Below are 15049 nucleotides of genomic sequence, written 5' to 3' on the forward strand. Positions count from 1 at the left end.
TGGATAACAACCACGAACTGTTCTTTCTCAATAGTAGCAAATGAGCCGCTGGTAAGTGAGACTTGTCAGAGGTAATTGATGTAATAACAACGAGGAGTCCTTGTGGCATCTTAGAGATTAACAAATATATTTGGGCATAAGCTTTCATGGGCTAGAACCCACTTCATCAGATGCATGGAGTGGAAAATACAGGAGCAGGTATAAATGCATTAAAGTATGGAGCTACCTTCTAGAAATAGTTTATTTTTAGCATTGGAAACCCTGATTATTCATACAGATGGGTTACAATTGAGATGAACTCAACAAAATTACAATATTTAGGAATCATTGTTCCATCCTTTCAAACACAAAGAGCAACCAGCTGGACTGACTTTTCTCATTTCTCTGTGACCTAATCCATCATTTGAACACTAGTTTGCCTGCCACCCTATATGTCATCATAATATATTACCATCTTCTGATGATGTTATGCAGTTCTTCTCAATGAGCAAGATAACGCCCCAGAGAACTGCATGTGGAAGGAATTCTCCAGACTCAGATCTGCTACACTTCTATGGTGAAAGGCAGAGGTGCACTTCCATGGCATTGTTTCTCTTCCTCTCCCCAAATGTTATGGAAGGACATCCATGGATCCAGTGTGGTGAACATGCATCATTTCCTCCCCAGCCCAGTCACCAGCTTCATTGACTTTATAGCCAAACTCCATACTGGTGGCTGTCTCTGGCAACATGGCTCCTATAGAACCATACTGCTAGGGAGACAAAGAGAGGGCAATGCAGAAGCATAGCGTTTCTGTGCACCTGGCTTTTTACCTCTGGTAGATCCCCATGGGCCTTGAGGGATTCATTATATTTGGGGCAGAACCCTCGCTTTGTTCCAGAAGGGGCAAACTATTCCACTTCTAAAGGCATGACTTGGGGAAAACTTCATAAAGAGTACTTCATACACATTCCTCCTTCCCCAGATGCTCCCCTGAAGATTTTCTAAGCAACAGTAATCCGGTCTGGTCCAATGAATCATAGATAACGGGAGTTCTCTTGTTAAATTATATCTGTTGAATATGAGGTGTTATCTAACAGGGCATTCTTTGCACGCAGAGGGACTCAGGCTTACCACGAGATGCAATGAGTTTTGAAGTAACCTATATCAGCACCGTGTATTATGAAAATGCACAGAAAAACAATAAATGGTTTATACAAGTACCAGAACATCCTGCCCTACTAGAACCTGAAAATCCTGCTGAAGATGAACAAATAGTAACTGCAGCTAGCAGTAGGCTAGATCATCCCCTTCCACAGAAAAACCATAGCAGGAGGGAAAAGCCATGAGGAGTCCCTGACAGTTTTCCCCAAGTCATTTTACTGGGCGGCAGAAGTGTGCCTCTTCCCTCATAGAGCAGATAGTGATTATTGTTACAATACGGTCCAGTCCCACATCTGAACAGCCAACGGTCTGGTGCAAGTGGACCTAACTGCTGGATGCCATGTACTTCTATAACCTAACTGGATCTGGGCTGAGTCTAGTCACTCTGGCCCATATCCACAAAGGGACCACATCAGGCAGAGGGTGAAATTGAACTGGGATCTTCCACATTCTGGATGAGTGTCCTAACCACTGGGCTGAAGCTTATAAGAGAGGCCTCTTTCTCCCCACTACCCCGGGGGGCATTCTGAGCGGGATTAGGCATGCTCTGAGTGTGGCCACTTGATTGGGCCTCACAAGCAAGGTAGGCTTTGCCACATCTATCTTCACCTGGTTTGAGGTTCATGTTGGGGCTTAGGCAGGAGATAGGCATCTGGGTACCTGCCTGAAGGCAGAAGTGTGCATGCCCAGAGACCAAAATGCAAGTGCCTAGGGGACTGTTACAGTGAAAATTTAGGCTCCAATGCATTGAGGCATCTATAGGTTTAGGTGGCAACTGAATGGGGGTTTGTGAATCACACTGCCATCTAAACCTGGGCTTTAGGCATCTAACCCCCTTTGTAGATGTTGGCCTCTATTCACTAGGCATAATATAGTTCACAGTTAGACCCAGACGTATCCCGCCCTGTCACAATTGTGTCTTCAGCTCCAGCAGATTCCCTGGGATCCACAGGTCTAGGAACACTGACAAGGAGACATCTACAACCTCTCTAGGCAATTCCCAGCTCTCTGAGAACACAGCTCCATTGAAATGGTTTTCCATAGCCATGGTTGTCAGGTGCAGGGAGGGGTCCCACAAGTTAATGAAGCCTTAAGGTGAATTAATTTTTTGCTATCTTTTCTATGGGGTTTCAGAGGGCTGATACACATCTCCCCATCTGATCATACATCACTAGAAGTCAATGATTTGGGACAGAGCTGGGGGATGTGTATTAACCCTCCTAAATCTCCTGGAAAAACCAACATGAACAACAAAACAACACCTGCCTGGTACCTACTAGCCCTCCATAATGCAAGGTTATAAACACTCTGCCTCCCTTTCCCCACCTTTCTAGGGCTAGTCCTTTAAATTTGGCAGACTCAAACAGCTGCAACCCTGAAGTGGCCATTTTGCAACTGATTGCTTCTGGCTACATCTCTTCAAGTTGGTAAGTTCTTGTCCCGTTTTGCCCCATCTTCCCCTTTCTTATTGCTGAGGAGATGGTATGTTCTCCCTAATCCTTTAAATATTAACTCAGTATGTGAGTGTATGGCTGCATCTCTAATTTCTTCTTTCTTTTTTACTCTGTAAGAGTAGCATAAAATATACAACAACCAGTGTTTTGCAATCCAGATGTTTAGGGATTGGAATATATAAAAAATATATGCTCATAATTATGCCACAAATATTCTCCTTAGTGGGGGGAGGCATATTTTTACACCTTTTCCAGAAATACCATTTTTTAAAACTGTTCTTTTTTTATTTTGCAGCATCTATCACAAAACATTGCCTCCTTTGTGGTGTCCTTTGAAGTACTGATTTTTTTTGGAGAGGAGCAGAGCAATATTTGTGTCCAAGTATCCACTCTACTTCTTCATCAATGACCAGATATAGACTGGCCTCAGGAAAGAATATAGCAAAGCAATTAATGCTTCATAAAATTATAGGTTCATAGATTCCAAGGCCAGAAGGGACTGTTATGATCATCTAGTCTGATCTTCTGCATAGAACAGGCCATAGCACTTCCGTCAAAATAATTTCTAGAGCATATCTTTTAGAAAAACATCTAATCTCTTGGTTTAAAAATTGCCAGTGATGGAGAATCCACTGTGACCCTTGGTAGGCTGTTTCAATGGTTAATTACACTCACTGTTAAAAATTTACACTTTATTTCTAGCCTGAATTTGTTCAGCTTCAACTTCCGGCCATTTCACTTGGGCAGAGCAGAAAGCTGTGTCTGAAAATAATTTCCCTGCTCTTTGGTTCTAAGGATCAGGTTTGTCTGCCAGTATGATTAGTTTCCTAGGAATCCTCTATTAGTTTTTCATAAGGAGGGCATTCTTGCCATTCCAGTTTTTTCACTAGTGGCTTGCTACAGCATTCTATGGAAGTTACAGTGCTTTTTGTTGTTGTTTTAAAGTCTATGTTTGGAGCATGGAAAATTATAGAGGATGGGCTGCACTGATTTGAGTGTATAGGTACCCACGTGTTAACCAAATATTGAAAGCCTTGTTTTACAGCATTAAGGCTTCATCTACACATGGAGCTGGAGCTGTGATTCCCAGAGCAAGCAGACATACTTACAAGCACTCTGCAAATAGAAGTGTAGCTGCAGTAGCCCAGACAGCAATCATTGGCAGCACAGGCCAGCCATTCTAAGTACAAATCTGCCCAGCCCCTGTGGGTATGTACCACGGCCACACTATGGTTTTCAGAGTGTTAGCTCAAAGAAAGCTGGTGTGAGTATGTCTTACTCAAGCTGGAAATCATCCCTGCCCTAGCTCCGGGTGTAGACGTAGCCTCAGGTGCTCTAGAAATAGAATGCAGTGAGAAAGAGCTGTGTGTGCTAAGTGTTGCTGGCTATGGCTTCCATACTGCAAGCTGCTTAGTGACTTCAGTGGAACTCCGTGAGGCACTGGGCATCCACCTGCATTCAGCAGCTTGAAGGGTCAAGGTCTAACTGACAAAATCTGATAACTACAGTGGCTGTATAAGAAACCCCAGATGGGAATGTGTATCAGGTTTTTTTTTCCTTTTTTTTGGAAGGCATGGGGCTTTGAGGTGGGGGGGTCATTCTCAGAACTAGTGCCAGTGATGGGACATTTGTGTGACTATCTGCTCTCCTGTGGTGGTAACTGGGTCGCTATCCAGTCCTCAGTGAGGTAGAAATGCATTTGAAGCTTCTCACGTTCAACTGAAATTCAAAGAGCCATGGGCAGGTTTCAACAACATTGATATTTGCTAACTGGGTATTATAAAAAACTTTCTAACTATAAAGGTAGTTAAGCTTGTCTTCGAAGGGAGGTTGTAGAATCCCCATCACTGGAGGTTTTAAAGAACAGGTTGCACAAACACCTTTCAGGGCTAGACTTGATGACTTCTCAAGGGCCGTTCCCCTCCTACATTTCTATGAAAGTATCTATCTTCCAGAAAGGCACTCAGACTTGAAATGCACATCAGAGATGGAGAGTCCATCCCTTCCCTTGGTAGTTTGCTCCAGTGGTTGAACATGTTATAACTGTAGTTCATCCCAGCACAGTATAATCTTACCTTTTTTTTAAAAAGCAATCTACGACCACTACCTTATGTTTGACCTGAGTTAGATTTAGAAGTAAGTGAACTGTCTCCACACTAATATCATTTTATTGCCTGGGACACAGCAAACGTTGTTACAGACAGTATCTGTGCTTGAAATGAATGGTTCAAAGAACTTCAATTTTAAAAACCATTTATTTGCTCATATAAACAATAATGAGATATTACAACCTGTACAAGAATAGAAAGTTCATGCTGTCCAATAAAAATAAAGTACCGTATATCCACATGTTACTATGTTAGCTCCCTGTTGTGAACGATTGTCTGTCTCTGTCACCTTTCTCTACCTACAAGGGAGCCAGACAGTTCTGCTGATCTTTTGGATCTGTCGCAATGGTTGCCAGATACAATAAGTTGTGATCTAAGTTACAGCTAACAAAACATATAAAGGACCTGGGAACACTTCATTGCACTATTGACTTCATGGCAGAACACAAAAGATCCATAAGTCAAAATTCATTATATTGTCTTAAAGAGAAGTAGCTTGATCCAGTGGGTAGAGTGCTGGGCTGTGATTCCAGAGATCTAGATGCTATTTCTGGATCAACCTGGGACAGGTCACTTTTGCCTGTGCCTCTGATTCCCCTTCCATCTTTTGTCTCTCTTGCATATTTAGATTGTAAACTCTTTGGGGCAGGCTCTATCTCTTAGAGTGAGCTCCTTTCCCCCATTTTGGCTGGGGTCTCTGGGTGCTATTGTAATGCAAATAATTATTCATTGGAGTATACCATGTCCAGATTGTTACAGAATTGAACAGTGGGAAGTGGTGGCTTCTTCTTTCTTTTTTCTTTTTTGAAACTGTGATACTAGGAAAAAATGCCATGAAATGGTTAAATTCCTGTGGAATCTGTACTCACCATTCAAATACTTCCCCTTCCTTTTGTTTTTAACCTTGTTTTCCTGTCATATGCTAATGCTATCCTGTCCCCCACCCCATCCCATGCTGCCAGCTGCATTTTTGTGGGAACCCATAGCTCCATAGAGCTAGTGACAATGTGGCTCTGTAAATGGAGCTGGAAGGGGCGTTGGTGCTGGGTAATGCAGCCAGTATTCTCCGGAGCTTCTCATAGGCTCAATATCCCTGGCCTGAAATCTGAAAACATTCACTCCCACCTCCCTGACCTTGATAGCCACTTTCCTGCCTTTGATGATTCCAGGAAGAATCTAACTAAAATCCTACTCTGTACTGCAAGCGTGTGTGTGTGTGCGTGTTTATTATCCATGTGCCTATCTGTATAAAATGCTAGAAGAAACATCAGGATTATTTTGAGCCATTTGAACACCAATGTTTATTGAACTCTGCTGCCTGCTAGAAAGAGGAAAGGCACATAAATAATAACATGCTGGCTCAGTAACCACTGATCGTGAAGTAAGAAATAATAATGGGTCTGCAAAGAGAAAGTTATGGGGGGGGGGGGGGAATAATGCAAGAAATGTTAGAGAAGGCAGTAATGAAACCAGAGACTGGGTTGGCAGTAAATACCTTTCAGAAGCAAAGAAAGGGAGAAAGAAGTAGTGCAAAATCATTCTAGTGAAAGGAAGCATGAAAGACTTGTAATTACTATTAATATAGCATTGAAAGTGCAGACCTTCTACAGATGCATCCAGGAGGGGAAAAGGAAGTGAAGACAAACAACAAAAAAAAGTTTGCTGATAGGGGAAGCTGAGTAATGAATGATTGAGGTGGCTGAAATAATAAATGACTGCTACTGTTTAGTACAACCCCCACCTCTACCCCTACCCCCCCAAAAATCCCAAATCTACACTATGGAGAACGGAATGCATACAATTCTCATAAAAACTCTGTGGATTAAGAGAGCATACTGGGAGGGGAGTGGCTCAGGATTACAACTGCTCCTCCCTTTAAAACTTCAGAGAAATTAGTGACCTAACACTTCACTGAGTTACACCAGTTTTATGCTGGTGTGATGCCATGGCCTTCAGTGAAGTGTTACTGGTATAGTGGAGAATCAGGCCCTGCACACTTGGGTGCTTTTCTAGATGTGCATGAGCAGAGAGCAAGCATTGGCTAGGGGACCAGCTACTTTATTTCTATATGTTCCTGTTCAATTTTATTAACTCCTCCTGGAGGGTGGAGGGGGCCAGGTGAAGGACAACCTAATGCTTTCACAAATAGCTTTTTAAATAAATATTGGCTAGGAGAGTTCAGAGCCATAGATACCCTAGAACATGATAATAAGCAGCAATGTATTATGAGCAATACCTTGCTCACTGTATTCCTGTGACTAAACCACTGGGACTTGAATTTCAAGGTCTCCTTGAAGCACCAAGTATTTGTGTAAAATGCAGCTAATTAAAATGCAGATTTTTTTAAAGAGTTTCTGCCCATATTTGGCATCAGAGTTACCTCATTCCGTGAACTTTATCACACACACTGACTAGTTTTGAAACTCTTTATTCAAGAAAGAAAGAAATCAAAGAAGGAGGAAGTGTACTTTATTTAATAAGAAATGTAGAAAAACTCACATTTTTCTGTAGGCAGCGCCTTGTTTCCAGATAATTTGCATTAAAATGAGAGGGGTCTACATAAATATGCAGAGGTAGCTTGCAAGGGATTGGTTAAATGGGAGATTGCTAAAGACAGCTGATGCAACTAGGGCAAAGGCCTTGGTCCTGTGACAGTTGTATCCTTTCTCTTTAACAACCTTGCATTTAACTAAAATCTTGCAAACTGCTCCTGCCCGTCTATGCAGATCCCTCACATTTTAATCAAATTATTCTAAAGAAAGAAGCAAGGTATCATGGAAAAAATGCAATGTTATCCACATTTACATTAAACTTATTGGAGGGCAGGGGAGCACCAAGCAAATGAAAAAAGACAAAACTCTCTCCTTGTCTGGCTTTTCTCTTGCTGAACATGAGACTTCAAAAGCATCGGCACATCTGCAAAGATGATGAAGCTTCCTTACAAAAAACGGCAAAAAAGAGATAATATTCAGATCAAAAGTATGCCCTATGATTAGTCAATATGATATTAGGTTTACGGAGTGAAGCAAGTCTGATGCCAAATATGGAAAGGGTTTCTTCCCTAACCTGCATTTTAACTGGCTGGAAGGGTTATATTAAACTAATACTTGGTGCTTTAACGTTTATTGCAGGAAATGTTGACGTTAGCAAGATTTAGATGCATCGTGTTTGGGCAATGGGGCTGGGTCTCTCTGCTCATCTCCGCTGTAGTCTTGTAGGACAACAAAAAAGACATGGGTCTATATCTGATTTTAGTGTCTTTGAGAGGCAGACGCTCCTGCCATTTTATAGTATGCCAAGCTGCGTGGGTGACACATGAGACACATGCTCTCTCACTACTGATGCTTCACCACATCAGACTTTTCCTTTTTTTTTTTTTTTTCACTTTGGATGCTAGCTTCCTGGTAAACTTACACATGGAAAAAATGCCACCCGAGAAAATGAATACACAAGTTCAGCAATAATGATTAAAAAGAACCACTTTCATTGAATGCAGAGAATGTGAATAGGGCATGAATGTGCTAGCCCAGCATAAATGAATGTGCTAAAACAAAAATGTCAGCTGCTTTCACACTTTCTTGTGACATTTTCTCAGATGAGTTTGCTCCTCTGCTTGTGCAACCATTTTTTTGTTATCTGAGATACACTCCATGGGATTAAATCAAAGCCTCTTGCATAACTGGGAAATGATCTCCAAAGAGAGAGAAGATAATAAATCTAAGCCTTATTTAGTGGAACATGCCAAGACAGACATAACTACCCCTGCACTCAGTTAAATAATAGCAAGTTTTCCTACCAAACATGGGATTTCTTTATACGCATTTAAAACTCACTTTATCTGTGAAGATGAGCACTGAAATATTTCACAGGGCATGGGAGGAGGGGGGCAGACTGGTAAGAAACTACTCATGCTCTTTTCTAGTCCTTTTGTTCCTCTTCCTGTAGTTTTCCTTAGACTCTAGATATCTTTGTGGCACTGGGGTCTTTTTATTAGTTTTATTTCTATAGCATTGTGAGCATACATGGTACTTTGCCAAACAAACAAGCCTCTGGTCCAAGAGAGTTTACAGTGTAAAGGCAGGAGCTGGTACAATGTAAATACAAAGCAGTACTCAGAATTTTCCTTTAAATAGAGAAGCAGTGGCTGGGGTCATTTGACAGTTTTTCAGTTTGGCAATTCAAGTTCCATCTGGACCTGATCCTGGAGCCCTTATGCATGTGTAATTTCCATTGACGTGAATGGGAGTTTTATGGCCATGATTGAAAGCCCACTGAAGTAAGTAGGAATTATTTCAATGGAGTTCAATGGGCTTTAAATCAGGCCCTATGGGTATGTCTATACAGCAGCTGAGAAGCGTGATTCCCAGTGTGGGCAGACTTGTGCTAGCTCAGGTTGCACTTGAGTGCTAAAAAATTTTTTAGCCTAAAAACAGTAGGGTGAGCACTGTAGAATGGGTGGTGTTTCACTCTAGCTCAGACCCAGGGGGTTGGGTGGGCTTGGATTTAGGTGGCTAGCCCAACTCACCACCAGTGCTGCAACATCCACACTGCTATTTTTGCCATGTTAGCTTGAGCTGAGCTAGTGCAAGTCTGTCTGTCTGCTAGTGCTGGGATTCACACTACTCTGCTGCTGTACAGAAGGCCAAGATTTGCAAAAGAAATTAGTTACAATTAAAAAAAGACTTCCAAATGGTGTTAGAGCTCATTTCAGCCACAGCTGAGTTTAAAATATATAAATCTAAAACCACACATGCACAAAGTGCTTCATTAGTATAAAGAAGCCAACTTAAATCCACAAAAGCCAGACAATTCATCATTAAAGTCATCCTTGACAAGAAAATGTCCAGCGTTCTACAGAATGGGTTCTACTCACAATATGGGGAATTTTCAAAAGAACCTAAGTGACTTAGGCACACAAGTCCCCAGGAAGATCGGGTTACTTCGGCCTTTTGTTACACCCTACATCTAGTTACAAAGAAGATTCATTTTGTTTATCTGTATTCTAGAATGGCCCAGTCAAGGGAGGGCCCTATTATTCATGATGTGGTACAACTGCATAGTCTCTGCCTTAGTCAGTGATAGGCCAAGTTAAAACAGGATGCCAAAAGGTGGGCGTGACAAACTCCAGGGCTGTGAGAGTGAGGGCCAGGGTGACAGTGTTAGGAATAATGGCTGTGTAGTGACTGCAGAGACTAGCTGTATACACATTTTACAAAGGATTTTTTTTGTTTGAGGTGTTCTAAAGGTATGCCCAAATAGGCATTAAACATCAGCCCTTGCTGCCCCCTGTTAATGCCAAAGTGCTTAAGGCATCCAGCAGAACTATTCTGGATAATGAATAGCCTAGGGAAATTTAGGCTGCCTCTGCTTAAGCAGACTTGAACATTTCTTACAGTGAGCTTTCCTATTATGGATAAGACTGGTTTGATTTGACTTGAATTGATTCTTTCATAGTGATAGATCCATGCCCAAATGGGACAAATGTAGCATCTTCTCTGGTTGAGTTTCATGGGCTCTCCCTCAGGGCCAGTAAAATCAAATCAGAAAGTAAGACTCTAATGTTGTTTGAGCCCTCACTAAGGAAGGGCGAGATCTGGCTTCCCTCAGACAAGCAGTGAAGTTCAAGTAGTTCTCTTGAAACTGGTGATTTTGTCAGTCATCATCCTGCCTTCTCTTTGCTTTGGAGGTAAGTTATCAAGAAGGTTGTGATGAGGCAAGTTTGCTGCAAACCAGAGCCCCCTGACTTACCTGATTCATTTTAGCCTGGGAATACCATAGAGTTTGCAGTAGTCTCACCAAGTGAAGATCATCTTTTTATGTCATCTGAATAGAATTTCTTCCGGAAGCATCAGCAACCTGACAGCTCCCAGCGGCGGCGCCTGCTGCGTTCACTGAATGGAGATACTGAAATAGCAACCAGTATTTCTACAGAAGTTCTCTGTTGCCACATAAAGGCTTCGTGTACACTGCGTGCGAGGGCTGTGATTCCCTTGCCTGTGTAACTATACTTGTACTTGCTCTCGTACCCACTAGTTTCAGGCAGGTTCATACGCAGCATGGCTCAGTTGGGCCTCTGCTGCTGCTACCCATTGTACTGTGGCTACGCTGCTATTTATACTTGTGCTAACTCAATGAGAGCCAGCCCAAGTTTGTGTACACAAGCAGGGAAATCACACCCCTAGTTTGTAGTGTAGACGTAACCATAGAGAATAGGCCTGAATTTGTAATGAAAGAGGTGCCTTGACTCAAGCAATTTTTTTTACTTGCATAACTGATATGCCAAGCCCAGAGATGCTGGGGCTATGAACTGCCAAGCGCTAGAGGTGCCAGGGCTCAGCTAAGCACTGAGTAGTCACAAGTAGGAGTTGCACACCCATTGTGGTAACACCTCCCAGTGGGTAATGTAACTAAGAGGTGCCGAGATTGATGCTTATCTCGTGCATTATATTGATGTAACACCACTGACTTTACTGGAGTTATTGCTGATTTACACTAGTGTAAATGAGAATAGAATCAGGCGTATTGTTTCCAGAGGGAAGCAATCAGCACACAAAAAAAGCATCATGCTTTGGCCACATCATATCGGGGGATATGAAACTGCAAAGTGCTTAGAGACCCCCGTCATAGCTGCCTGTAACAGTGATGACCACACAACAGGAGATAGAATACCAGATCTAAATGTGTTTTCCCCTGATCTGTGTCTGTGGATTTAATTGACATTTTTTATTTGAATGTAGGTTTATTATGACTTAATTTGCAGAGGGTGGGGTTTTCACTTTTGCTATCTCTGGTAAGGATTATCCCTGTTTTGTGCATTTTTCTGAGTGTGCCAAGAGCATGCATTGTACCATATCTTTCTGCAAATCTGTGCATTTAATATCTGGTGCTGGGGCCCTTTTTGCCAAATGATTTTCTTTATTGAGCCAAGTTATCTTCTCCTTGAAATATGGGGTTTCTAGTAGAAATACTGATGGATCTTTAACTCTAGCAGTGATAGAAAACAACTGCTACAATGAACTTACTGAATACATGCTGTGTCGTGTAACCTTTATCTTGAGCCATAAGAAACAGGAAACCTATGTGGGTTTTCTTGCAACGATTTGACATTTATAGTTGCTTTTGGAGCAACAGCTAGTGAGATTATGCAGCAATGAACCTCCATGCACCACATCTCAAAGGGAGAGAATTTATCAACGAGGCTCCTGTCTGGCTATGGAATGCAGTAGATAGAGCACCACTGGAGCTTTCAAATCTTCCTTTGATTTTCCTCCCACTAGTTTGTCTGTTTTCATCATCCAATGGGGTGCTAAGCAAACTCTTTAGGTGTGCTACAGTCCTATTGAGCAGCTGAGGGGTTCCCTCAGCTGCTCAATAGGACTCACAAGACAAGAAACTTTCTCCAGTATTATCCAATAGGACCTCAAATATTCTTTAACACAAGAAGACAAAATCCATCTTCCATCTCAGTGAATGTCTTCCCCAACAAAGAGCTAAAAAACAACCCTGTCTAATACTTCCCTCTTGCTGTCTACTCTTTGGCCAACCAATATTCTGTATCGTCATTGAAGTAATCTCTTTAATATAATAAAGCACTGTTTGAGGTGGGTGAGTCAATCCAATGAGAATTCTCTGTGATAGCAGGGTACTGGCCTTGATGCCCTATGTTCCAGTGCAGGCTTTTTCTTATGTATTTGAGATTTGTTACTCTTAGGACACATTTTAATAAATATATATTGGTATTGGGGACTGTACAATGTGCATCAATAACTACAGCTGTAATAAGAGTTACTTCTTTTGGTGTTTAAGGATTTCTTTTTGATGTGGAAAGCATTACTCTTTCCAGAGGGGTGAAGGAAGAAAGAAATGTGGTATGATTTGAAGTAGAATGAGTCAGGAATATGGGTTTTGTTCCCATGAAACTTTTTTGATGGAGATTAAAAACACTTCATTTTTATCTAACTTTTTCTTCAAAGGTTTTTGGATTTCCTGGGGGAAAAAACAAAACAAATTGTTTTGGTGGGCTTTCCACAAGAACTTGATCTGTTTTGTTGAAATCTGATATTTCTCATGGAAATTTCTGTGTTGATATAAAACACTTTTGGTTTGTTTGTTTTTTGTTGAAGAAAGGCTTAGAATTAAAAATGTTTGCCAGCTCAGATTCAAAGAATATCCGTCCGCCGAGGGCCAAGTTCTCAAAAGTGCTCAGTTCCCACAGCTGGGACTAGACTGCTAGCTGGGCTTAGCTTCCATTTGCACACCAAAATAAGTAGCCATGTTTTCAGAAGAACACAGCACACTGGACACTGAGCTAAAATCTAGCTGCGGCTGTGAGCGTTGAGCACTTGAAAAATCCAGCCTTGAGTTCATTTGAAAATCTGACCCAGCATGTCAAAGGTTCTTTGCATTCAGTAATATTATAGGAGTATATTCCAGACTCTCTGATTTTCAAAACTATAAAGCTGAGAGCTAAGTAACCAATAAACTAACTGTGCATAGCCCTCACTGTCTGTCACTTGGATGTGTTTTCCTTGGAATCACCATCAAATTCTTCTCAGCTAAACTGAGTGACTTGTGGGTTTTAAATATTACAAAAATATCCTTCCATACACCATGACAGAGACTAAAACTGAAGTTAAGAAAAGCATCCAAAACAGATGATACCGAGAGAGAAGTTTCTTTACTTAATAGTGTTAGGATTTCATATTTAGGCCTGTTTGCAAAGGCCTATACTTTAAGAATTTAGGTGTATTTTTATTACTAAGATAGTTATAGAGGTATAAAAGAGAGAATTAAAATTACTGTCTGTGTAAGGGCCTTTTTTTACTGTGACAGTCTGAGGCCCTGTTTTAGGCTAAGGCCTTTGGCCAAGTAGCAGAGGCAGCCATAAGCTGGGAAGTGTATGGTTACATTTTTACATTTTAAACTAGTTACATTAAAATAAGGTGCTATTGGGCTGTTAAAAATACAATTCTGTTCTGATACTTTTATCACCTTTAGAGAAAAAGAAGAGCCCGGAAGATGTAATAGCATTGTGTCTGCCAAGAACTTATTAATAGCTGGAATGTAAAATCTGTATTTTTGTATTGTTTTACTACTGTCATTTTTACTTTTCTATTGTTTATTTGTATAATCTGTGTCCAGTTCTGTAATTGTTTTTGTTTGCTGTATAATTAATTTTGTTGGGTGTAAACCAGTTAAGGTGGTGCGATATAATTGGTTAAATAATTATGTTACAATGTGTTAGGATTCATTAGTTAAATTTTAGTAAAATGATTGGTTACGGTATAGCTAAGCAGAATTTAAGTTTTACTGTATAGTTTGCAGTTAATCAAGAAGTAAGGGGGTGGAATGGAAACAGGGAATGGGGGTGGGGGAATTGAAATCATGTTTTGCTAAGAGGAGGTGAGAAATGGGAACACGAACACAGGCAAGGTAAAGAAATAAGCCCTCTAACAAATAGTAGTATTACCTTGTATTTTGTTCAAGAAGTGTTGAAAACAAGCTTAAAAATAAGACCTTAAATTGCATAAACTTAAGCTAACAGCCAACACAACAGGCACAGATTTCAGAAGGGACTGCCTAATAGTGCCTGTAAGCCCCAATTTTGCACCCGCAGGGGATGCGGGTGCACAAAATGGTTAATTATGCACTGAAGAGCTGGTGTGAGAAAGTGTGGGATATGTGCCCCTAGAACTCAATGCTGCTAGAGGCAGTATACCTCGAAGTAGATGCTGTGTGCCCTACACTCCCCTGAAGTGAAAGGGAATTGAGGCTGTTCAGTGTCTCTCAGGAGGTATTCAGTAACATTGCAGGATCAGAATCTAGGCGCACACTTCTGAAAATTAGGTTCCCTCTCTGATGATGATCCTTATGCCTCTCAGTTACCCTGAAGGATTATAATAGATTGTAATAAAAACTTGAAAAATATGCCCCCTTGGCTGACATCCTGCGGGCAAAGGGCTATGAGGTTTACACTGACGCCCTGATCGTCGGGGCGCTGGGTGCCTGGGACCCCTGTAATGAACGAGTACTTAGGGCCTGTGGGGTGGGCCATCGCTATGCACGGCTCATGAGACATTTGATGGTCTCGGACACTATTCGGTGGTCTAGGGACATTTACACAGAGCACATCACCGGCCACCGCCAATACCGAGAGTGAGCCGGTGTGGCTCTGTGCACCCACGGGGGGGGGGGAAGGAGGCCTATAAACCCCCCCTGCTGAACCATATCCCCTAAGCCCTAAACCCACTGCACTAGATTCCACCATGTGAGGGTCATCCTGTCCCCATTACCCGGCCCACTTACTTATACCCATGACTGCCTATAACCCACTGTATGAGCGAT

Source organism: Gopherus flavomarginatus, chromosome 1 (genome assembly GCF_025201925.1).
Source record: "Gopherus flavomarginatus isolate rGopFla2 chromosome 1, rGopFla2.mat.asm, whole genome shotgun sequence".
NCBI lineage: Eukaryota > Metazoa > Chordata > Testudines > Testudinidae > Gopherus > Gopherus flavomarginatus.